This window comes from Lygodium microphyllum, chromosome 25 (genome assembly GCF_053477565.2).
Source record: "Lygodium microphyllum isolate KBCC chromosome 25, Lygodium_microphyllum_v1.1.10, whole genome shotgun sequence".
NCBI classification, from domain to species: Eukaryota; Viridiplantae; Streptophyta; class Polypodiopsida; order Schizaeales; family Lygodiaceae; genus Lygodium; species Lygodium microphyllum.
The window spans coordinates 35389614-35417503 of NC_141159.1; the positions used below are offsets into that span (position 1 = coordinate 35389614).

Here is a 27890-nt window from a genome sequence, read left to right on the forward strand (position 1 = left end):
TTAAACTCCAGGATCAAAAGGAAAAGTGAGATCAGTACCATCCATTGGGTCACCATCCCCAACACCATAAGCAAACAGGGCTAAGTCAATCGATGTCTTATGGATGTAATCCTCAACCATCATCATAAAGTGAGTCTTTGATTCTCTCGTGATGCACTCAAAAGCATACAAGGCTGCATATGCTAAAATATTCATTGCATCATCCTTTGTATTTACTGTGGTTGGGGCAGTATGATTAGTAACTTGCTCAATTTGATCAACAATCTGCCCACAATCTTCTTCCTTGAGCTGGAGTTCTTCTTTCATTTGACTCTCATAAAGATTACCTTCAGCAATATCTTTTTCATTCTCTGCATCGGCTGCCTTGTTGCATTTGGACTGAAGGATCTCCACATCATGATGCTCCAATGAAATGCTCGCATCTTGTAAAGATGGCTGAAGTTGCCCCTTATGACTGCACCAAATCGATTTAATGCTAGCATTTGCCTTTTTAATCTAGCATTCTTTAGCAAATGAGTTTCAGCAAACTCCACACAATCTCGAACCTCTTTGAGTACAAAGATTAACAAGTATAATAGCAACATCTTCCTTGGCCTTAGTAGAACCTGTTTCAAGTATACTGACCAATGGAGGGAGGCCACTTGCACTCGCAATTATCCATGCCCATTTGCTGGCATTAACCTCTGCATTAAGAATGGAGAGTAGTGTTGCAATGGATTCATCTTGCTGTTGTTGTTGCTTAGATAGCCGTCCTAATAATGATGTGAGCAACCAAACTCCCTTTCTTCCTCGAAGAGATTGCCAAAGATTAATACCATTGCTACACAAGGTTCTCAAAGATTCCACGAGATCTCCTTGAGCCTCTGCATTGACCATGGATATCAATTTAATGAGCATTTTCTTGGCTTCCACCTTCAATTGCTTGGGTCTGCTAGAGCACCATGTCTCATGCTCGTGCAAGGTGTTGTAGAGTTGGCTGAGCTCCTCAAGCATCTGATCATTCTCAATGGTCCTTGGCCATTATGAGTCATTGCTCTAAGATCTTGAGAATGCATTGCCATTGTCAACTATGGACTGTTTCCCAAACAATGCTTCCTGAAAATGATTATCAGCTGTGGGACGGCTTCCAGTCCATTTGTTACTATTGCTCAGCTCGGCACAATGTTAATGCATTGTCTATTGCAGCTCCTGTTGCTGCACCATCATCACAATGCATTCACAGTTGCAACCACAATCACAAATGAGCTACAACCACATCAAGTCAATAGCAGATCAATGCATTTACTTATTTTGCTTCACTAGTGACCATACAACCACAAGCGCATGCATTTACTGCAGTTGTGAACAATCTACATCGTGATGCTATTTGTGATGGTTCTTTACCCAACCCACATGCATCTCCATACTCAGGTTTGCATTTATGTCAATTGGCACTCTATAGGACCTTGAATGAGACCTCGTTACCTGCAGATAATGCTCAAACTCAACTAGAGACTTTGGAAGAATAAAATCAGCAGCTATTGTGTGACTGATCAGTGTTGTAATGAGGTATCAATTGCTAATTCCATCGATCTTTGATACCACTTGTAAGAGAGAGGACAAGAGAGAGAGAAAGAAAAGAGAAAGGGACTACAGAAGAGAGAGAAAGACTACAGGAAGAGAGAGAAAGAAGCCATGAGAGCTTGGAGAAGGAGATGAAGATGAAAGGAGACTTGTATTAAAATCTGTTAATGAAAAATCAAGTCCCCGCACCTTTTATACCTTTCCAGTGTAGCCTATATTTTCCCCTATATTTTAATCCCCCATGTATCCCGTGCATCCCTAGGAGAGAGAGAAAAAAGAGAGAGAGGGACTGTAGAAGAGAGAGAAGAGGTGCAGGAAGAGAGAGAAGAACTGTAGAGAGAAGAGAAAGAGAGAGAAATAAGCCATGAGAGCTTGGAGAACGAGATGAAGATGAAAGGAGACTTGTATTAAAATCTGTTAATGAAAAATCAAGTCCCCGCACCTTTTATACCTGGCTAGTGTAGTCGGTATTTTCCCCTATATTCTAATCCCCCGTGTATCCCGTGCATTCCCATCTCTTACAGGGAAATTTTGCTAGCCGGCTTACCTCCCAAAAATCTCTCCGTGCTCGATATTGGTGGCCATTGATTTTCCAAGATGCTTTTAGTTATGTTAAGCAATGTGATGTCTGTCAAAGACACGATATGAGAGATAATCCTAGGTGACCTCTTAATCCCATATTGGTTACATTACCTTTTGAAAAATGGGGTTTTGATTTTGTGGGACTAAATACCCTTCATCATCTACATGAAAATGGTATATTATTGGAGCAATGGACTACTTTACAAAGTGGTTTGAAGATCGAGCAATGGTGAAGGACAATACTAAGGAGACGGACAATTTCATTATGGAGCAAATTGTTCGCCGCTTCGCTGCACCACCAAAGGAGATTGTGTCTAATCAAGGGACACTTCTTGAACAAGGTTATAGTAGCCATGATGGAAGCTCTGAAGATTAAGCACAACAAGTCTACCCTATATAATCCTCAAGCAAAGAGCCACGTTGAGAGTACAAATAAACAACTGGTAGGAATTTTATCCAAGATAGTATCGAAAAGTAAGTGCGATTGGGATAAGAAATTATATGTGGTAGTATGGGAATACAACATGACATTCAAGAGAGCTATAGGACACACCCCATTCAAGATTTTGTATGGGGAGGAGTGCATTTTTCCATTACAAATATAGCTCCCCACTGTGTGTTTTGCTCTCAATCATTCATTGGGAGAGAGGGAGAAGCATTATAGGAATGGTATACTTCTTTGGCACATCTTGATGAGATTTGATTGCAAGCTTTACTACATCAAGAAGTAAGGAAAAGGAGAATGAAAGCCCTTCATGATCTTCCAACTAAAAAGTATAAATTTGTGAAAGGTTAGTTAGTGTTTTATTATGATGCTCATCAGGAGATCTTTCCAGGAAAATTAGAACCCAAATGGGATGGACCATACAAGATTGTACGTTTAGGAAAGAATGGCTCTACAGCCCTTCTATTACATTTGCAAGGGCAGAGTTTAAGACTAAAGTTAACTTTAATAAGATGAAGCCTTACTATGTGTAAAGGCTAATGAGCTTGGTGCTTGTGCATGTTCTTCAGGGTTCAACTTTAACTTGTAGTAGATACCAAGATGAGGGGATGGGATGCATCATTCCCTATTTGGAGCATCCTTACCTTGAGAAAATGTTACCAACAAGATCAAATGAGCTAGTGGAGCAAAGGGTATTAGATTATTGAGTGGCAAGATGGATCCTTTACGTGGGAATTTAAGGTCTATTACCAACATTTTCAATGAGTTTTGACTAGTATTCCTATTGAGTTCAATGAGGAAGGAGGGATTGTGCATGTTATACATCCTCTCTCTTGGCTTGAAAGCATGTGGAGGAGAAGGCATGCAATCATGCCACGGGGGTGGCTATGTCATAGGCTTGGTCCAATTCCTCACTGTTTTGGAGATACAAGCCTCTTTTTTTTTTCAAAATGTCATAGGGAATTTATACTTTCTTTTCGTTTTGGGTAAGTTTGCATACGAGTGTTGATTTGGAAAGATTGCGTCAAATTTTGTGCGCGCATCTCCCTCCAAAAATCTGAGATTCTGAATATAAATTGATTGCGATTGAGATTGTGAATGAGAGTGAGATTACAATCTATTTCATGTACATGATCTACACTTGAGGGTGGTCAGAAGGGTTCGAGCTCCACATCTGAGTGCATGTTGTGATTGTGCTATTGAGTACTACTCATTTCCCTTTTTGAAATTATAATACTAATTTCTCTTTCTCTCTCAGACCAAGCATAGAGTGCCTAGCCCTCATTATAAGGAGTATTGCTTGCACCATTTGCATGCATGTACATTCAACCTTTCATTCTGGCTTGGTGGTGCAAGTGCAATTTTTTTTAAAAAAAGGTAAAATGTACCTGACACACTAGTTGCATTATTATGTTTTTTGTACAATTGAATATTATGAGTATAGATGTGAATTTTTTTCCATGTTTTTATTTCTACTAGTTTTTAAATTTGGTATTATACTGTTGAAGTGAGAAAACTAATTTTCAACACTAGCATATTTTCATGAAGAATAAAAGCAAAGGGTAGACTAGAGGATCAAATTCAAGATTTATGATTTCTTACCATGTAGTTGAGTAGGTCCCTTGATGTTCCATGATATGATGTTGAAAGAACAAACGAGTTTCTGTCTCAAGAACCATGTGAGCATAAAATTAAATATCTCAAGTGGCTTCCTTTGCCTTCGTACTCCTTAATCGATCAATTCTCCTAACCATCACAATACCAACACCTTCCTTAAGAACAACTCGTTAAATATTTTAGAAAGATTCTTAGCTTCAACAAAGAGCTTGCCATTCTCTTTAGAAACAACATATAGTTGTGTTTCTCCCTTGCCATATGATATGATCATATCACTTAACACTTTGCAAATATCATGATAACAATATCTAAGATTGCAAACATACAAACATGCAAGAATGGGTGCATACTTTCTAGTGCATAAGCTTCATACATAGAGGAAGTAATAGAGCCACTAAACTATGTCAAAAGATGGTTAACATTTAGTTATTGGCTAGTCATAGGTTACCTTCATATGGCTAGATGCTCGAAAGAGGTATGAAGAATAAACTTTCAAAAACCAAACAAAAAGTAAGAAGCAATGTTCTGCCAAATGGCATCAATAAATAGAAAAGACCCATGTAATTAGCATAGGATTGACTAAGTACCTAGTTTGAGACCTTCCATTTGTACAATATAGTGGCCCTTTCTAACATTTGCTGCTTGGAAAAACATGTCCACAACTATATCTAGATATGGCCATTTAAAAGCATGTGTGTGTGTGTGTGTGTGTGTGTGTGTGCAAGGGTGGGGGTGTGTGTTCTTAAATAATTTGAGTTCATCTTCATATGATTTATGTTCAGAAGAAACATCCTAAGTATCCAAATCCAAGCTTGAATTTCTTGAATTGTCCAACATATATAATTTGCAAAGAACATTGGCAATTCTCTATATGTATTTACAATTCCCGCCTATAAAAAATGGGGAATGATAAACTTACATTCTTTTATTTAGGGAGCTTTACAAGAATGTAGGAATTCTCTATGGTGACCTAAAATTGCCTACTATTACAAGTAGGAAATTCTAGTACTCTTTTGTAGAGGGTTTCCTTACTATTAGATGTAGGGAATGTTATTCCCTAGTTATGTATAGGGAATATTTGCATAGGTACATAATAATTTTTGGAAATTTTCATACATTTCACAATATATCATATATAGTAAATTATTAAAAGTTCATTGTCCAATCTAAGATGTCTATAATTCCAAAGGTCCCCGCATGATCTAACACAAGTTGGTCAATCTTTGAGGCTGAGAATGCTCACATGAGAAGTCTCAATTACTTTGAATGGTGGTTGTTGGCTATGCCAAAGGAGAATAAATGCAATGATGATCAAAACAATGGGTCGAGGAGATATCGGTGTAGCCGCAGGAGCTAGAGGGGTTGTCGAACTCATGAAACTTTCCTAGCATATGGACCACTGCAGCATGGATCAAGAGCTAGTACTATTGGGGCGCTCCACCAAACACAATATTGAGAATATGGACCATCTCATCCTCTTGCATGTACAATAGGCCCAAGTCAAAGATCTTAGACATACAGTCGTCATGGATCTATGAGTGGACGAGGTGCAGCACGCTTCTTAGGGCCTAATGCATGGCGGGTGACTAGGTCTCCTTGCTAGTTAGGAGCTTGTCCATCCACCATGATTGAGGTTTCCATTTACTTTCTTGATGCTACATATACTATCCTCATGTAGACACCTTCTTGGGGGACTACAATCTAAGTATTTTCTCCACTGCTGGTCTCACCTTTCACCACAACAAAAACGAGGCATAGACGCGCATGTTAGATGCGCAAAGTCGGGCGTGTCTATCATTGCGTCTATATACGTGTGTAAAATAGCGTGTAAACATACACGAATTTTGTGTCTATATATCTGCGCAGATAGACGCAAATATAGACGTGTTTGTAGATGCGTAATTATTTAACCACCTGAAATTGGACTTAATATAATAAAAAAACTAGAGTTAATAATTATTTTTGCATTGCTCTCTAATGAATGGCAGTTCCTCTAGTTGATAAGCCTGATATAAGTAATTAGTGGCAAGTGACACAAACCTTATTATACAATTAGTAGCAAGCATTGCATGTATCTCGTAATTTCTTTACTTGAAGATGATAAAAAATAATTCATTTTTATTATGGAAAATTCAATTTAGCTTTAAACTTGACTATTGATTCTTGAGTATGCACATGTGTATATGATATTTTCCATAGAATTAAGAATACACATTGAATCATTAAGCGAATTAAGTATGTTACAGTGAATGATCCATCTCATCGTCAATGAGATCAGTCCTTGCTAAACTATCTACTTCTAGGTCTATGTTACCAAGAGGTAACGAAACAAATAAGTCTATCCCACTATCAGATGTGTTGCTATATTGCTCAATAACTTCATCATCATCAACCACATTATTGTCCTCTTCTGCGTTTCCTTGAATATCCTCATGAGGTTCATCTTGTACTATATCACGCATATCATCCATTATGGTGTCATCATGTACATCATAATTAATTGTTGGATTGTCATCTACTATCTCTATGTCGGTAATATTACCATATGTTGATTTTGAACGATTAGATATAGGGATGACATACCACCATCGGTTATTGTTTACCATTGGACAATACACAATCTGTATTTGAAAAACAAAAGCAAGAAACTTAAATAATTATTATATTGTCTATATGTATCACATGTATACATATAAAAAATTTAGCTTTTACATATATACCTGCTCGCATTGTTGAGGTAGTACTAATGTGTCATTCTTGTTTTGGTGAAATTTTGTAGAGTCAATGATTACAAAACCACTTGGATGACGTCTGATTGTGCAATGCTCACCATTTGTTACCACTTCACATCTAGTACATATATAAAGAATCGTCTGAAGTCAAGCTTCGGAATATCTTGGATCAAGCCATAATAACCTTCCATGGTACCATTGGCATCCTCAAAGTGAGCAAGGACACCACAATCTTGGGTATTTCTGTTTTCATCTATACATTGAGTTTAAAGATGTTTACCGTCACACCAAATAGCATTGAATAATGTGCACTAGTAGTAAAAGATTAAGATCAAACATGTCAATTTATTATATAAAATATAACTAGAAACAAATTAATTGATAGTATGTCTCACCTTTGATAAGCAACCTCGTGCGTATTCCCACTCTTCTTGAGATATATTAATTTCCTCCTCTTTTTCCATTCTCTCCATTTCCTCATGTAACCAATCTATATCAATATGACATGGGAGCGCATTTAGATGATCTGGCACTACAACAAAAAGGCTCCATAGATGCGCTTGTAGACGCAATATTTGAACTATGTTAAAAAAATGTCAGGCGCTTTTATTACCGCGTATACTGCTGCATCTAAAATTTCACGTCTAAAAGTGCACTTATCGTCAGAGTTACATGCCCATATAGACGCGCATATAGACGCGCGTATTGATGCGCTACGCAAATATATAATCATATTTATAAAAAAGTGGATATATTCATATTATGCATCTATACACACGTGTATCTGCGTGTCTAAAAAAGAGTTTACTTTGCAAGTTTTTGACGAGAATAGACGTGCATTTATCCTGCAATTTAGACGCGCTGATAGACGCGCAAAACAGAGGTGTGAAAAAAAAACTAGAGAGCATGTGGCTTTGCAAGCCACATGCTGTCTAGTTTTTTTCCCCCCATCAACATCAAATTTTATGTTTAGTGAAAACAGAGAAAGATTATTTTGAAGATTTTTGTACTGAAAACAAAACAATGTATGTAGAACATGAAATTTCATATATATAGATGAAACGTTTTTACATGATGAGTTTTAGTGCTTGTGACCTCAAGCATGGTCATGGTCGCAAGCACTAGCTGAAAGTAATACATATCAAAAATGAAAACTACAAGCCAAGGGGAGGCATGCATGCATGGGGCTCCTCTACATCTCCTCAGAAGAGCCATCATCATCGCTACCACCACCGCTGCCTGTGCCGCTGCCGTTGTCACCACCGCTATTGCTAGTCCCCCCCCTTCGCTATCCTCAACTGTATCAGGGTTCGCCTACACAAAGGATTAAGGTATATAAATACCATTACAAAAAATAAATTAGAGTTACCTATACTTTTCATGTAAAAAATAAAACATATCTCTTCTGGTTGTAGAATCCTCATGACACGATTTTATTGCTCCTTCGTGATGAGTCCCTCCTCGTAGAAATGTTGCCAAGTGGATGCCCGGTTATGACCTCGATGGTAGCCTACCTCTCTAGGAGTAGGCATCCTACCAACGATATGATACTACAAAGCAATTTGAACATGCAACGTATTAGAACACACTACATAATGAAGTGAAAAAAATCACAAAATTTAATTTAAAAAAAGAAATCAAATAATACTTACAAACTGAGCCTCCCATGACTCCCTGCCACCCGATCCATAATGCGACGATCCCATGGTTGCCATCTGGATACGTCACGCCTCTGCATACTGGCGACTTGTCATTTTCTCTGCTGCTCTCTTCTTGGCCTCTTTCCACTCCCTGCAGTGGGAATTGGGTGGTTGGCCATATCCAGGGCGCCCCTGCTCTTGTCTCCGCAGTGACTCCTTGGCGTGCATCATAAGGTGAGACCTCTTGTTATGAAGTGCATCTCTCACCTTTGACCGTCCCCAATCATCTGAGAATCGTGAATTCTCGGGATTAGGGTACCTTCTATGTACTGCCCGCAACACCTCTTGCCACAAACCATTTTTTTGGTGCTTGAAGAGAATCATAGAATCTTTGTATGTGGCATGCACAACACTCCTCAAGTAGGCTATCACTTTCCTCCCCTCAAAGTCATGCAAGATACCACCAACATCAGTGATGACAGAGTAGTACATTTGTGTAGGCTCACCTCTCTCATTTCTCGGTGAGGGTGATCGAGAGCCACCTCCTAGGCAACCCCCACAAAGCACTCGACCTCCTCGTCCTCCCGCACGACTCTCCCTCCTTCCTCGATGGGCACTATCCTCTACCTCACTCGATGCACGTGCTTTTGCAGATGCACGTGCTTCTGCAGATGCACGTGCTTTGGCCGATCCATGTACTTCAGCTGATCCCTGTGCATTAGCTGATCTGTGTGTATACATAGTGCATGGAGTACCTGTTAATAGAGGTGTGCCAAGGTTTGGTGTTTGTGCGGCAGTGCTAGGCAAAGATGTGATAGGTGTCCTAGATATCACACTGAATTAAACCTCCTCTGCAATGGGAGGGCGACCAAGATAATTGGTCATCTCCCCCATGAATTGCTCCTTGTTTGGAAAACCTCCAAAAAAGCTACTAACACCTCTAGAAAACTCCGCTAAGGTGTTGTTCATGCGTTCCATCTCAGGATCAGTGCTGGAAGATCCAGGATTCCACATCTATACAAGAAAAATCATATTGCCCTATGCAGATAAAACATATTACATGCTTCGTCTATATCTGCGTCTCTGTGTGCATCTGTCAGCGCGTCTATTTCCGCATCTATACATGTGTCCACACTATCATCTGGACGCGCTGACAGACGCGCACAGTCAGACCATTTTTTTCAAACTAGGTTTAAAAACGCGCAAAAAAACCTCCATAGATGATAGTCTATAGCATGTAAAGAGAGAGAGAGAAAGATCAACAAATAGAGAAAGCAAACAAGATTGAGAGAGAGAAGAAGAACTCACCTTCTTTGCTTGTTCCGATGGGTGGCGGCTAGGTTGCAAGCTCCTTGTTCTCCTTCTCCCTTCCCTTGGTAAGTTGCTTGAATCTTCTTCTCTTCCTTTCTTTTTGGCTCTTGTTCTTTACTCTTTGGCTCTTCCTTCCTCCTGTCCTCTTTTTACTCTTATTTCCTTCTCTCATTGTCTTCATGAAGTGATAGATAGACATGATTAGTGATGTCAAGCTCAAACTGCAGAAGACGCGCAAAAAACGCAGGAAAGCACTGGTTTGAAAAGAAAGCCACAAAATTTTTTATTTATTTTTTATATTTGCGTAGCGCATCTGTAAGCGTGTGTATATGCGCAGATAATACTTATTATACGCATTGATAGATGCGCAGTAACAATTAGACTGATTAGATGCTAGCTTTTGGTTGTTTTTGGATCAACATCACATGACTTTCCTAGTCTTTCAATATCAAAATGTTTGTCTCCATGTTGTAAGTATCAATGCATGCATTAAGGGAATATGACATATATACCAAATGAAATCATATTTTTCCTTATGATCCAGGTGTAATTATGTCCTATATACATCCAATCATGCCCTATACATGCATACAAATATACATCCAATCATGCCCTATACATGCATACATATCACATAGATGATTAGATGCACGCAAGGCAATCAGGACTGGAACCTTGAAGTTGGAGTGGTTCGACAAAGAGAATTGGTGGAGACTCATGGAGGAGGCCACATACTCTCTTAGGACGATGGTAGTAGTAGCAATGGGAGGCAGCGAGGGCATGATTGGAGAAGGTAAGGGTCATGCATCACTTTGGGAAAGGTGGCCATAGAACTTATTTGGAGGATTTTTTATGTTTTTTTTTTAGTTCTTATTTTCTTATTTGGAATATCACTTGTCCTAATAATCTTATTTCTAACAATGCTACTTTGTTTTCTTTATAGCACTCCATCACAAACCGTGATCCTATAGATTTGGAGACTCGATGTACAGAGAGACATGGTCTCACTACACTCATTGAGAGATTGTATGTGCATAGTGGTCCAACAAATCAAGCCTCTTTCTTATTTGCACGCATTATATATTTTAGTTAAACTCTAATAGTTTATATTGCTGAGTTTGTTTGACACTCCATTATATTGGGATGAGCTCTCTGATGGCAAGGAGCTATAGTAGTCACTTGGATTCATGAAGTGCACATCATTTTTTTTAGCCCCGTGATTCATGTAGGCTCTTTCCATGTAGTATTCATTAGACATATTTCTCATTCTTTGTATGGACTTGCGTTTTGCAATATTTATAGATACATTTCAATATTTATTTTAGAGTCTCCTTTCTATTGTTCCATATAGTTTTATGAGTTGTCATCATCTATCTTGTACTTATTTGAATATTGAATCAATAATTCTTTTTTTCTAGCATCTCATGATGCACTTGTATCTCAATGACAATTGTGTATTCAATATATAATTGCTTTATGGAACATTATTTAGCACATGATGCTAGAAGTTTAGCATCACTATTTTACTACACACATTGCTATCCATGTCAATATATGCATAAAAAAACGCAGCTACTTGTTGCAATGCTAATAGTGATTGATTTGTAGAGAAGTATATACTGATGCTTTTAGTGTGATGACATGGGGAATGTTTTTTATGAATATTTAAGCTAAGATCTTTATCTACATTGCTATTCATACAATTTCATCTATGTTGGGTTGGCCAATCTGCTTGATTAATGCAAGATATGCTTGATATGATGTTTTTGATTGAGAATACTGGTGAAATATATAGAAAATCTTGAGATAAGAGATGGTCTAGCAAATCAATTGACCTATGTGGTGACATATATAACAAAGCTTGAGGATAAGAGATAACACATTGGCAAGTCAATTGGCACATATGTGGTGACTTACTAGACCATCCCACTTGCAATTGCATGCAAGTATCAATAGGTGGATAAAGCACAAATGGTTTTTAGCTAGAGAGAGATAATGCAATGAAGGTGTATACGAAAGAGATAGAGAAAGGTATATTATCCATCAATCAATCAAAGATATGTACATGAAGTGACTTGATATAGTAATTAGAATATCGTCATTTTTAGGATGCTCCATTGACTTCAGCAAGTTCCCATAACAGTGATCCTTATCTAAAATTATATGTTAGATCACTCTAATTAGAATATCGTCATTTTTAGGATGCTCCATTGACTTCAGCAAGTTCCCATAAGGTGGACCACATGTAGCTAAAGATGATGAAAAGAGGACATGTGCACATTGGCTACATGTGGTCCACCTTATCTAAAATTATATGTGAGCTATAAGTGCACCTTGACATGATTGGAATAGCTTGCACATGCACAAGCCAACTAATTTACATCAATCTTCTCATGCTATGAATTGGCATGCATGTCTTGCTTTTGCTTTGATTGTATTGATTGTGATGTATATTCCTCGAGAATAATGAGAATCAAGGGACTACCCTAAAAAGTGAGGGTACTCCCTTGAATCACTGATTAAGCTTTGATCTATAAGTTTATACATGGCTAGGTTAAATGCACAACAAATGAGACATGTGAGTGCATTGATCAGTTCTCTCTCTCTCTCTCTCTCTCTATATATATATATATATATATATATATATATTTTTTTTTAAATATTGCACATGCACAAGTCAACCTTTGATCTATAAGTTTTAGCCATGGCTAGGTTAAGTGCACAATATATGTGACATGTGCATGTATCGATCACTTCTCTCTCTCTCTCTCTCTCTCTCTCTCTCTCTCTGTCTCTCTCTCTCTCTCTCTCTCTCTATTGCACATGCACAAGTCAATTTATTTGCATCATTCTACTCACGCTATGAATTGGCATGCATGTCTTGCTTTTGCTTTGATTGTATTGATTGTGCTGCATATTTGTTGAGACTAATGAGAGTCAAGGGACTACCCTAAAAAGTTAGGATACTCTCTTAAATCACCAACTAACCTTTGATCTTAAATCACATATATATAATTAGCTTTGAATGATTGGATGTATATTTGTAATACTCAGAAAGAAGTAAAGTTGGTAATGTATTCAAACAAATACTAGCTGTTAAGAGGTTTATTTTTGCATCTATAGGCGCGTTTATAAACACGGATATATAGACGCGTTCTATAGACTAGCATAAATAGATGCCTTGATACATGCGCTTATAAACGCGCCCGCTTTTTCACGTGTATAGTGCACGTCTATAGGGCCTTTCTCTTGTAGTGTGGAAATGAGACATTATGTCCATACGTGGTGCGAAATGCTTATCTTTCGCTTTTTCTTCTTGTCCTTGCTTCATTTAATAGTGTCACCCATTTGCTCATTACATCACTATTGAGCACACAAAAACTATTTAACTTACAAAGTTCTTCTTTTGTTAGCACTTTACTCATTCCTTTTCCTTGAGGTATTATAGAGGTCATCCTCAAGTCTTCATTGTCTTTCCATAGTCGTGGTTGAGAGCGGTCCACTTCAGCAAGATATTCAGAGATATAAACAAGGGATGATTGCACTAACCAATCCTCAGCCATGCTTCCCTCAGGCTGTGCTTTTTGCCTCACAAAATCTTTCAAGGTTTTCATGAAGCGCTCAAGAAAAAACATCCACCTTGCATGAACTGCCCCACAAAGTGCGATCTCATCAATCAAATGTACGAGTAAATGTAATTGAGTAGTCAAAATGGAGCGAGGAAAAATTTCCTCCACTAAACAAACCACCTCAACAGATAATACGCGAGCATCTTGCAATGTGTTTGGATCAATTTTCTTCGAGCTCACGTATCTGTCAGGATGTATTTGACAATTGTTTATTTTTGTGTAGAAATTCAAAGAGGTTCACTACATGATGTATGCAATATATAATGAAAAAATACAATGTATACACACCTCACAAGCTCTCCCATCTTGTTAATGATATCACATACATATTTGGATACACAATGGGATATGCTAGTAGGAAGTACGAACTGAATGTAAATAATATTCATAGATCAAATGATTAGTTGAGAAAAAAGTCATCATACCCCAAAGTTTACACATAGTTACTCTACTAATTACTATATTCATGGTTAGAGATACCCTTACTTGAATCATTTTGTGCCAATCGTGGGACTTCAAACCAGATAGTTGCTCCACACCTCTTTTCTTTTTCTTTATGAAGGCTTCCTTGAGACATCTCATACATCTTGTGGGTGTTCAAAAGCTACATATTTGTTCCTTCGCTATTTTTTCCTCGTTCTTTGACAACATCCAAGGTGCATGGGGTAGCTCAATCTTTCCTCTGGGTCCAATGCATGGCCAAGCTCGTCTCATGCAACCAATGTTACATAAATCATCCCTTACATTGACTGAATCACGAGCCACTATCAAGTGATCCCATAATGTAGATACAATATTTTTGAATATGTGCATGGGGTCCAATTGATATTGAGTTCAGTCCAATACGAAAGACGAAAAAATATAGAGAATCTAACAAACAAACAATATATTATGTAAACAATTCATCATGCTAAATACTTTAAAGTCAATCGAGAGAAATATACTTCTTACTGACTCATGTCGAGTGGAGGGTGGCTATCGGCATTAATCCATCTCTCCTTCCAATCTCGAATGGTTAGAGATTGTGGAGTCATTCCATTAGTAAGGAGAACATATTTGGGATGGTCAATAGGAAGAAATCGATGATGATTGTCCTAGATAACCTTCTTTAAACATGCCGGCCTAGAGGAAACTAGAGAGGGACTGCAAATAGGACATGCATGATATCCTGATGTGGTTAAACTTGAACAAACAAGTGAATTAATAACATGTAATCGATTCAAGTCTTGAATTTCAAATATAGAGTTATATACATGTACTTGAGCACTCTCCATATCCTAGAAAGTCATGCATGGTCCACAATAACATGGCCTTCAATGTGAAATCTCTAGAGGATGTAGATGCGCTTGTATCTTGCACCTCAATACCTTCCCATAACATTTCTAACTCTTCAATCAAAGGCTCTAAGTAAATGTCCATGTTTTTTACCTTGTGCTTTCTAGGAATCAAAAGGGACAACATTACATGTCCCTTTTTAATTGCCATGGATGGAGGAATATTATAGCTCACCAATACCACTGGCCATACACTGTATGATGTGCTTTTGATGCCAAATGCATTGATTCCATCCATACCTAAACCAAATCTCAAATTTCTTGGCTCTTCTTTAAAAACAAGCCACAAATTGTCTATATGTTGCCATGCCGGTGTGTCTGCAGGGATCCTCCATTTTCCATCACTTGAACAATGACTAGTATGCCATGACATGAGCTTACCAATAGACTTATACTTGAACATAAGTTGAATACGTGGAACAATAAAAAAATGTCGCAAAACATTATGAGGCACATCCATTGACTTCATCCCCACTTCGTATCTTGATTCACCACAAACAAGACACTCTCGTGCGAACTCATGAATCCCACAAAATAAGACACAATCATTGACACATGCATGGATCTTGACATAATCGAGGCCTCCGAGAGATGTCAAGTAATGTCTTGCTTGCTCTCTCTTAGTTGGCAATTTGTTTCCTTTTGGAAGCATTTGTGATAATAACCTACATATATTTTTTTAAGTGAGTTAAAAAACCACCAACATATATTTGTGTCCGATTTCAAAATAGATCAGTTATTATTATGATTCATAAGCCAAACTGAATTGATACCTACTTCAATAACGCATTCAAACTGACATTACTCCATCGATAAATTGTTTGCAAGTTAAGTATCTCGAGGGACGCACGAAGAATGGAGTACGTACAACCTTCATACAACGGAGTAGATGACACTACATATAGTGGGTGATTTGTCTTCGTAGAGTGACCTTTTCCCCCAACCGGTTGCGAAAATAGATCGTGTATCATGTTGTCGAAAATCTCATCCTCTACAACTTGATGGGGCATTTCATGAGGGCTACTATCATGGTCGTCAGTCTCCACTCTTCTTGAAGACTCTGCCTCCTCGCGTCGATGTTTTGCAGCCTCTCGACGCCCGGGAGGGAGCATTTGAGGATGTGGCACTACATCCTGCTCAACCACAAAAGGGAGTTACATGTACGTTGATATATATTGAGTAATATAGACTAGCAATCTTAGTGTTAAAAACAATGAATACCAGTGATTTTTCTTGGTCCCATTCTCCATACATGTTGAGGTGTGACATTGCAACTCGACATGCTCAAAAAATACACCCTCGGCAACGATCACACATGCATTTAATTTTTCATCGTAGCCATGCATCTCGATTATGAAGACGTAATGTTTCATTCTCACTTGAGGATGTGCTCATTGACTCATAAGCATGCACCACACTAGGTGACCATGATGACATGATTAAACCTAATTCATGACAACATCAAATTTGTTATTAATATGTTTACATAAAAACTTCAAGGCGCATTAATTATTCTAAGATCTCAATTTTAAATAGACAAAACTTATCATACAATCAAAACTTATCTTAAATACAAAAACTTATGATAAAAATGCAAGCATGCTAAATGCGTGTCTATACCTACGTCTAACTACGCGTCTAAATATGCGTCTATATGCACATCTAAATCCGCATCTATAAGCGCATTTACGTAAAATTAGACGCGCATATACATGCAAAAATAGATGCAAAAGTCAAAATTCAAAAGATACTTGAATCATTTCTTTTCAAACTGTGTCTTTCCTGCGTTTTTTGTGCATTCTGAAGCTCGAGTTCAGCGGACATGCACTCTACCTCCACTAGTCTCTTCATGACTCACCTCCATGACTCACCTCTTCTTTCACTTCAAAGAGACAAGAGGGAAAAGAAGAAAGCCAAGGAGAGGAAGAAAGAGAGAATAAAAGAGAGGAGAAAAAGAGGAACAAGAGGCACAGAGAGGAGACAACAAGTAGCAAGCATCAAGGGAGAACAACTCACCAAGGAGAGGAAGAAGGGGAAGGAAGTAGCACCACCACCCGTCCACACCAAAGACCCAAGGTGAGTCCTCTCTCTCTCTCTCTCTCTCTCTCTCTCTTTCTGTATTAGGATCTATGATTGAAGTTCTTATATCACAAATAAATCATGGATGGCGGTTGTCAGATTGAGAGCAGCCGACTTAGTGTGTTTGACAGCGCGTGTAGATTCCAGTGCAGACGCAGACATAGATGCGTAGCTATGTTTGCTGTCACCACATCTGTAGTCCCGTCTCCAAGCGTGTCTATTCTATATCTCAGACGCGAGAATACACATGCTCTGCCCAAAAGCTTTGACTTTAGAGACGCGTTTGAGAGTGAGTCTATTATGTATCTCAAATGCGAATATACATGAGCTCACCTAGAAGCTTTGAGTTCTGCGACGCGTCTGAGAGCATGTCTATTCTACATCTCAAATACGAATATATACAAGCTCTAACCAGAAGGATTGACTTCAGGAAAGCGTCTGAGAGCGTGGCTATTTTGCATCTCAGACGCGATTATACACGTGCCAACTCTGATAAAAAAATAATTTTTTATTTCTATAATTATATGAATATGTTACACAATAGTATAGTTTACACAATATTGCAGTTTAGCAAATTTGTCTTATTCATGTGTTTTGTTTGCAGATGTTGCATCCTGGTTCATCTAGCAATGACCCAGATTTGGACCGCATGAATGATACATTGGGCTTGTTCAGCACAGGGGTCAATGCTTTTTTTGGAGGTTTTTCTAGTAAGGAAAACTTCATGGGAGAGATGACTAGACACCTTGGCCGCTCTCCCACAGCAGACGAGGTGTTTAGCGTCATGTCTGGAACACCTCTGACATCTTTCCCTGGCAATGCTTCCCAAACACCAAATGTCCAAACTCCAATTGCAGGTACTCCACGTGGAACACCTGTACATGCATCAGCTGAAGCACAAGCGTAACCGACGCACGTGCATTTGTAGAAGCACGTGCATCCAGTGAGGTAGAGGGTAGTAGAGAGGGAGGAGGGAGAGTCCAGAGGGAGGAGGAGGCTTGTGTGGGTGTTTCCTAGGAGGTGGCGAGCGATCACCCTCACCAAAAGATCACGTAGAGGATCCTGTAGGCCAGTACTATAGAGTTAGAGATACTGGTGGCATCTTCCATGATGATGAAGGAAGGGATATAATGGCGTACATGAGGAGCGTCGTGCATGCAATGTATAAAGATTGTCTCGTTTACTTCAAGAATCAGAAAAGTAGCTTTGTGGCAAGAGGTGTTGAGGGCAGTCCATAGGAGGTACCCAGATCCTGAGAGTCAACGATTCTCGGATGATTGGGGATGCACAAAAGTGAGGGATTTGCTTCACAACAAAAGATTCCACTTCATGACACGTGCCAAGGAGTCACTACGGAGACAAGAGGAGGGGCGTGGAGCCTATAGCCAACCACCTATGTGCCACCGCATAGAGTGGAAGAAAGCAGCAGAGAAAGTGAAGAGTTCACCAGCACGCAGAGGCACGACGCATCCAAATGAAAACCATGGGATCGTCGCATTACGGATCAGGCGACAGAGAGTCGTGGGAGGTAGAGTTTATAAATATATTTTGATTTCTAGTTTTTTAAAATTTATATTTTTTTCAATTCTTTATATAATTTTTTCTAATACATTATATCTCATAATTGTTTGTATATATCATAATTGTTTTGCAAACTACTATCATTGGTAGGATACCTACTCCTAGAGAGGTAGGTTACCATCGAGGCCATAACCGCGCAGCCACATGGCTTCACTTCTATGAGGATGGTCTCATCACTGAGGAGCAACACAACTAGGCTATGAGGATTTGACATCCAAGAGGTATGTTTTTCTTACTTTCCTATTAGAAGTATAGCTAATTATAACTTTTTTTTTGCAATTGTACGTAAGCAACCTTGATCTTTTGTGTGTGTGTAGGCGAACCCCGATGTGGAGCATAGCGAGGAGGGGAATAGCGACGCTAGTAGCGATGGTGGTACTAGCGAAGATGTTTCATCTTTAGATTCGTAGAGGAGCACCATACCTCCTCTATGGCCTTGTTTCCTTGTATATCTATTATCCATCTTTGAGCCTACTGCTTGCGGCCACGCTTTAGGTCACAAGCACTTAAACTCCCCATGTAAATGTGTTTTAAATATAATGAATACATGGATTTTTGTTTTCAATTCTCATTCCTTTAGATCCATTGTGTTTTTTCCAAATGCACAATTTGATGTATGGGAGGGGGGATTTTTTTTTCCAATTCTGTGCTTTGTGTCTATTTGTGCATCTAAATTGTAGAAAACGCACGTCTATACTCGCATCTAAAATGCAGAATACATGCGCCCATACACGCACTATATAATTCAAATTAATAAAAAGAAATTAAATATATTTTTAAAAAAATGAGATTTTTGGTTTTGCATTCGCGTCTACTGGCGCATGTAAAAGCGCGTCTATGAACATGTCTATGTGCCCGTCTAATTTTCCATGTAGACGCGCTTGTAGGCGCACAAAAGAAATTAAATAAATAACAATTTTGGTTTTCATATACGCTTGTATTCATGCGTGTATATGCGCATCTAAAGCGTGTCTATTGGTGCGTGTGGATTTAATCTTTATACATGCGACTATAGACACGAAATGGTAGATGCACAAATAGACGGGCTTATAGACGCACATGTAAGATTTTCTCTCAATTCAAAAATCACGTCTAAAAGTGCATCTAAGAGGCCTTCTGTTGTAGTGAATTTGATGGCCTTCTTTGGAATTGATATGGATATTTGGAAGGTGGCACACATACTCAAGGTGGATGCCCGTGCACTAAAAGATAGGAATAAACTAGCATGCATGCATTCAAATGTCTAGCCATAAGACAGTCATCTATACAAGGGTGGAGGTTGAAGATGTAGGGTGTCATGAATAATTGTAGGGTTTTGTTTGATTGTGGTGATGGAGAGAGAGGAGGACGATGCACACTGCTAGAGAGGGAGGAGAATATTGGTTAGGACATATCCAATGATTTCCAAAATGGATAAAGATTCTGAAATCGACTAAGAGAAAACAAGTTTCAAAATTGATGGGAGCACTTAACAATAGAGAATAACCAATGCAGCTATCAATCATTGAGCCATCGATACACTATAAGCGATGGATGGTATATTGATGGTAATTTTTGAAAACATAAGGTAAATTTTGTTATGTCTCTATTTACATTGGAAAAGGTGCCAGAAATATTGACCAAAATTTTTAACGCAAATTAGAATTTATTTTACGGCACTCTTTTTTATGCAATTAAAATATTCACCATAACATATTTTAACCTAATTTAAAAGCACATGCTAGTACATACACTACAAGATATAGGCCTTATATCGACGTTAAAAGCGACGAAAATGTAAATAACAAAATTTATCCCCATCGTCACAAAAAGCGTCGTTATTGGCGATGCCATAGAACAATCGGTATTTGCATCGTTGATACCGACGCAAATAATGACGATGATACCGACGCTCTACGATGCTAATAACGATGCCAATAACGACGCGTGCAGGTAAATTTGCCATGCTAATAGCAACGTAACAGGGGAAAAAAAAATTTGTGGCAAGGCAGCTATAGCACTTTGTGCTTTATTTGGGCCATACAAAATAGTTTCTACACTATGTACAATGCTTGTGTAAACAAAAATAAAGTGTACTGAAATAAGTACATGATTGCATAATGAAAGCGACTAGTAAAATCATGACAAGATATCGCTACTATATAGAAAATATCTACACAAATCAAGCGACCAAAAAAGAAGGGTGTGTGAACTCCAGGGATCCAAGGGCGAGCTACATATCCTTGCCATCCGAAAGCTCGTCTCGCTGCAAAGGAGCATCGGATGGACTCTGAAAAAAAAGAAACAACAACACATTACTCGACCATACAATAATGCATTCTAATTAAACATGGTAACTATGGACAAGAAAGACGAGTGACTTACATGGCCGCTGTGTCTATACAATCGGTCAATCAATGTAGTGAGACTGTGCCTCTCTGCATATCGAGTCTCAAGGCCGGTCAGATCACGATTTGTAATGGAGTGCTGCAAAGAAAACAAAAATACTAACTGTTAGAAACATGATTCTCAGTACAAAGGATATTGCAAAAAAATAAGCAAGCAAAACAAAAGAAAAACTTACAAAGTCCTATAGATATGTCCTATGGCCGCCACTCCCAAGATGATGGGCCACTCTGATCTCTAGTCGTGCCCTTGCTGCCTTGCACTGCTGACTCCAACATCCTTGAGAATCTGTAGCCTCCTCCCTCAGTCGGCGCCAGTCGTCCATGTCTAACCACTTGGGCTTTGTAGCCCCACTCTTGAGTGCCTTGCGTGCGTCCGATCGTCTATGTGACATATATGCATGCATGCAGTCCATCATCCAGCTCGTTTCGTAGAAAATCTATCTGCTAAGGCTGAAACAGGAAAGTCCTCATGCAAGGATGCTACTATGTAGTCCTTGCTCCCCTCTCGTATTTTCTTCCAATGATATAAGACGTTGTGCCGAAAAACTTATTGGCACAACTCTCTCATGCAAGCCATCACCCTCCTCCCCTCATCATTCATGATGATGGCTTCTGACCTATCATCGACAAGATAGGAATATCCCCCTGGGGTATGCCTAAGATGGGTCCTCTCCCACCTGCGTCCATGCTCCTGGGCATATCCAGGAGACCCCTGTACATCCGGTGTACCGACTGGGGTAATATCTATCGAAGTAGCACCCATAGGGGTACCACCTGCAGAAGGGTCAGCAAAAGTCAGAGTAACTGGAGTAGACGTCCCCACAGGTATGACAAATCCTAGAGATGGCGCAACTCCAGCAGAACGACGAGACGGAGACACCGCATCCATGCCTCCATAGCATCCACCCGAGCCACGCTCCCTGGAACCACTAGGAGAGGGAGGATTTGCACCTATATCCCATGCCGACTGCAAGCTCACTGCCTCCGTATCTCTACAACATCCCCCTGACCCTGAGGCACTCCCTTCCTCTGGCCCAAGTCTGGAGCATCGACCTTGTCTGCTCGAAGCTGAATCATCTGATCGCACTGAAGTACATCTAGTAGAGCGGCATGACGATGTTTGAGATAGCTCCTAGTCTACCATGTTTCTAAATCTCACGATCTGGTCTGGAGACATGTGTGTGAAGATATCCTGCAACTCCTTATCGCTCATCCCTCGACTTATCTTAAATATCACATGCACAGATAAAAAATGATGTTAGCATAATCAATTTAAATCATACAAAGCATATTAATATAGATCCTAAAAAAATGATCTCACTTAAAATGTATATCTTAGGTATCCTTATAAGCGATTAGTCAACAAATTGAGTAAGTGGATGCTCCAAGTATGAAGTATTCTATGGTTCCATGTCAATCTCCTGACACAACTCCACATACACTGGAAGGTCGCTAGACATATCACCACAAAAAGATGAGTCCACCTCATTCTCAAAGAATTCTTGGACTCTTGTATTTCAATCATTGTTAGCCGATGCTGGCTCCTCTACATGCTCCAAGCTTTCGGTGGCCTCCACCCCTTGCAATATTGAGCCCTCTATTTGCCTATTGTTCTCATCTATGCTCGGAACATCGCTTTGATCATATACTCTGGTACTTCAGGGAGCTTTCGAAGGTATAATATACCACCATCGAGGTTGTCGAGGGTTTGGATAGAAGATTACCTGTTCACAAATATGTACAAGAGACATTAAACTATTGTGACATTTACCATGTCGTAATACAATTAACAAACAAATGAGTTCATGCACCTTTTCACAATGGGCCGGTAACACAAAGGTGTCGCGCAAATCTGTCCATTTTTTTCGGAATCTATTTCGAGAAATCCAGATGGACCTCGTCGAGCTATTGCTCCAGCTCCTTCAAGTACCACTTTGAACTACTGCACATCGAATAGTATCATGGAGAAGCTATGGTAATCCACCATAACAATACTTTGCAAGTTTCCAAAATACTCCATCTCATCTATAACCGTGTTTGGATATGTTGCTCGTTGTCGGCTCTCCTGCTCGAACCTTGCCATGATATCACAGTCCATTGTGGAGCGCATTTTGTCAATATGCTCCACGCAAAAATGCCGTCCGTGCAACCACACTGCACTACATATTTTGTACTTTACATTGAAACACTCAAATTAGTTATCGCATATAAAATATATATAGGACAAATCCTAAACACGTCATCACCTTTGGACTACATCCCCTCGAAAATTCCCACTTCTCCATTAACACTACAACAAAAAGGGTTCATAGACACGCTTGTAGACGCAATATTTGAATTGTGAAAAAAAATATCGGGCGTGTTTATTAACGCGTCTATTTGCGCATCTACAAAATCGCGTCTAAAAGCGCGCTTATGATCAGAGTTACATGCACACTTAGACACGCCTATAGACGCGCGTATAAACGTGCTACGTAAATATATAATCATATTTATAAAAAAGTGGACATATTCATATTGTGCGTCTATACAAGCGTGTATCTGCGTGTCTAAAACCGCGTTTACTCTGAAAGTTTTTGACGAGAATAGATGCGCATTTATCCTGCAATTTAGACGCGCTGATAGATACGCAAAACAGAGGTATGAAAAAAAAACCAAAGAGTACTCTCTAGTTTTTTTCCCCCCATCAACATCAAATTGTATGGTTAGGGAAAACAGAGAAAGAATATTTCGAAGATTGGATACTGAAAACAAAATAATGTATGTAGCACACGAAATTTCATATATATAGATGAAACGTTTTTACATTATGAGTTCTAGTGCTTGTGACGTCATGGTCGCAAGCACTAGCTGAAAGTAATACATATCAAAAATGAAAATTACAAGCCAAGGGGAGGTATGCATGCATGGGGCTCCTCTATATCTCCTCAGAAGAGGCATCATCATCACTACCACCACCGCTGCTTGTGCCGCTATCGTTGCCGCCACCGCTACTACTAGTCCCCCCTTAGCTATCCTCAACTGCATCAGGGTTGGCCTACACAAAGGATTAAGGTATATAAATACCATTACAAACAATAAATTAGAGTTATCTATACTTTTCATGTAAAAAATAAAACATGCCTCTTCTGGTAGTGGAATCCTCATGGCGTGATTATATTGCTCCTCCGTGATGAGTCCCTCCTCGTAGAAATGCTGCCCGGTTATGACCTCGATTGTAGCCTACCTCTCTAGGAGTAGGCATCCTACCAACGATATGATATTACAAAACAATTTGAACATACAACGTATTAAAACACACTACATAATGAAGTGAAACAAATTACAAAATTTAATTTTTAAAAAAAATCAAATAGTACTTACAAACTCAGCCTCCCATGACTTCCTGCCACCCGATCCATAATGCGACGATCCCATGGTTGCCATCTGGATACGTCGCGCCTCTGCATGCTGGCGACTTGTCATTTTCTCCGCTGCTCTCTTCTTGGCCTCTTTCCACTCCTTGCGGTGGCAATTGGGTGGTTGGCCATATCCAGGGCGCCTCTGCTCTTGTCTCCGCAATGACTCCTTGGCGCGCGTCATAAGGTGAGACCTCTTGTTATAAAGTGTGTCTCTCATCTTTGACCGTCCCCAATCATCTGAGAATCGTGAATTCTCAGGATTAGGGAATCTTTTATGTATTGCCTAGAGCACCTCTTGCCACAAACCATTTTTTTGGTGCTTGAAGGGAATCATGCAATCTTTACATTTGTGGAGGCTCACCTCTCTCATTTTCCGGTGAGGGTGATCAAGAGCCACCACCTAGGCAACCCCCACAAAGCCCTCGACCTCCTCGTCCTCCCGCACCACTCTCCCTCCTCCCTCGACGTGCACTACCCTCTACCTCACTCGATACACGTGCTTCTGCAGATGCACGTGCTTCGGCCGATCCATGTACCTCAGCTGATCCTTGTGTAGGCAAAGATGTGATAGGTGTCCCAGACATCACACTGAAAACCTCATCTGCAGTGGGAGGGCGACCAAGATAATTGGTCATCTCCCCCATGAATTGCTCCTTGTTGAATGGGGTGTTGGAGGATCCAGGATTCCACATCTACACAAGAAAAATCATATTACCCTGTGTAGATAAAACATATTACATACAGCGTCTATACCTGCGTCTCTGTGCGCGTCTACACCTGCGTCTCTATGAGCGTCTGTCAGCGCGTCTCTGTGGGCGTCTGTCAGCGCGTCTATTTCCGTGTCTATAGCTGCGTCTACATGTCATCTGGATGCGCTGACCGAAGCGCACAGTCGTACCATTTCTTCTCAAACTTGCTTAAAAAACAAAGCTAAAAAACCTCCATAGATGACAAGATCCAGCATGTGAAGAGAGAGAAGAGAGAGACAAACAAACAGAGAAAGCAAACAAGATTGAGAGAGAGAAGAAGAACTCACCTTCTTTGCTTGTTCCAATGGGTGGCAATGGCTAGGTTGCAAGCTCCTTGTCCTCCTTCTCCCTTCCCTTGGTAAGTTGCTTCAATATTGTTCTCTTCCTTGTTGTTTGGCTCTTGTTCTTTACTCTTTGGCTCTTCTTTCCTCTTGTCCTCTTTTTACTCTTATTTCCTTGCCTCATTGTCTTCATAAAGTGATAGATAGACACGAGTAGTGATGTCGAGCTCGAACTGCAGAAAACGCGCAAAAAACACAGGAAAGCATAGGTTTGAAAAGAAAGCCACAACTTTTTTTTAATTTTTCTATACTTGTGTGGCGCGTCTGTCAGCGCGTGTATATGCGCAGATAATTCCTGTTACACGCACTTACAGACGCGCAGGAACATTTAAGGAATCAATGCATGCATTTAGGGAATCCATTGACCTATGCTGTGACATATATAACAAAGCTTGAGAATAAGAGATAACACATTGGCAAGTCAATTGGCACATATATATGTAGTGACTTACTAGACCATCCCACTTACAATTGCATATTATCCCACTTACGTATCAATAGGTGGATAAAGCAGAATGGTTTTTAGCTAGAGAAAGATAATGCAATGAAGGTATACACGAAAGAGATAGAGAAAGGCTTATTATCCATCAATCAATCAAAGATATGTACATGAAGTGACTTGATATAGTAATTAAAGTATCATCATTTTTAGGATGCTCCATTGACTTCTGCAAGTTCCTATAACCTTGAAGTAGAATATGTTTTAAACTACTCAGAATCTTGGGAAATTTAAAGAAAAGATAGGATTCTTTGCCACCCAAGCCTACCCTGCTTAATCTATTGTTTCCTGAGATATTCCTGTAGGGGCTCCCCCCAATTATGAGGTCAATCTTTCCCACTGCATCCACAATCTCAGCCAACTTATCATCAGTAAGATCTCTAACATCATCCTCCATTTGAAATCGGCCTGTTTGTAAGGTTTTGTTCCACTAGTTGGCTATTATGTTTTTACATTTATCATTGATCTCCACAATAACAACAGCCTTCAAAATTATACCCAATTTGTGCAATGCCACTTCTTTCCCACCAAGGCTCGAGAATAAGGACAGAACTGTTAAACCTTGCGGATATAATTCTTTCAGTGGTGAAAGACTGTACGCAATAGTATTGACCTGATATGAGTTGCCCAATGCATCATACCGATCTAAAAGGGTAGAGCAGCCTCAAGTGTGGTCACGATCATATCCAAGCACCAACTCAATCTCATGGGGTTCAAGTGGGGCAGCTTGGCCTGGGCTGACCCAAACCAAGTTCCATATTTTTCATGCCAGGACAATCTCATGTTGAAGATAAGAAGGTATCTTGCTTTCTTTGTGGAAAGAAAATATTTTTCTGATCAATCCACATATAGTGCTAGGGGCACCCCGTGTGTTTATGCAATTCAGCTTCTCTCTCGGATCCCATGGGGGCCAATACTTCTTTGTTTTCGGAAGCACCTCAAATATTGTCATGGGAGCAGGGGGAAGGATCAACCTTCTTCCATCTACTGGAAGGTTATAAACATAACCACCTCAGTCTAAAGCATGCTGAAAAATATCTAGAGTCTGTGAACTCTGGATCTATGCCATTAAAATGCTGTTTGATGGTCTCCACTCTGAATTGGGAACGTTCTCAACATTTTCAAAATAGAAAAAGGGAGGGCCTTCCATCAAACTATTCAATGGTTTTGGCTTGCCTTTAAAAAAGCCAAGAATTCCAAACCCCATGCCCTTTTTGAACTTGAAGGGTGGGATAGGACCTAGATGTGGACGTGATGTTTTTCCATTTATAGATTGAGTCTCGAGCCATAAAACACTCGAGTCTTCACTGGCACTTTTAACCAAGTCTAGAGTAGGAGTAATGCTGATCTTTGTTTTAAGGCCCAAGTAAGTGTACCATAGCTTAAGGGCTCTTTCATCTACCCAGTATATTTTGCTACAGACACCTCGTGAGGGTCCATCATGTCTAGTTATTTGAACACCTCGTGAGGGTCCAGCATGTCTAGTTTGATCTTTTATCTTTTACGACTAATGCACATTATTCAATGCACTTTAGTGTGAGGGTAAACATCTTTGAACTCAACGTATAGATGAAAAGAGAAATACCCAAGATTGTGGTGTCCTTGCTCACTTCGAGGATGCCAATGGTACTTCGAGTAATTATTAACTCTATTTTTTTAATTCAATGATTCAATGTGTATTCTTAATTCTATGGTTTTTATCATACGCACACGCACATGCTCAAGAATCAATTTTAGGTGGTTAAATAATTATTAACTTTGGTTTTTTAATTATGTGAATTGCAATTTTAGGTGGTTAAATAATTGTGTGTCTGCTGGCGCGTCTATATTAGCGACTATTTGCGCGGATATATAGACACACAATTCGCGTCTATTTACACGCACGTTTACACGCACTTATAGACGCTATGATAGATGCTCCCGACTTTGCGCGTCTAACATGCGCGTCTATGCCTTGTTTCTGTTGTAGTGTGAGACCTCCACCCCTTCGCGAGATGTTG

At 39.5% G+C, this 27890-nt stretch overlaps 1 pseudogene; it reads right to left on the minus strand.

Annotated features, from left to right (window-relative positions):
* On the minus strand, nt 1-27097 carry LOC148014079 (DNA (cytosine-5)-methyltransferase DRM1-like; annotated as a pseudogene).
* Nucleotides 27098-27890: the final 793 nt, after the last annotated feature.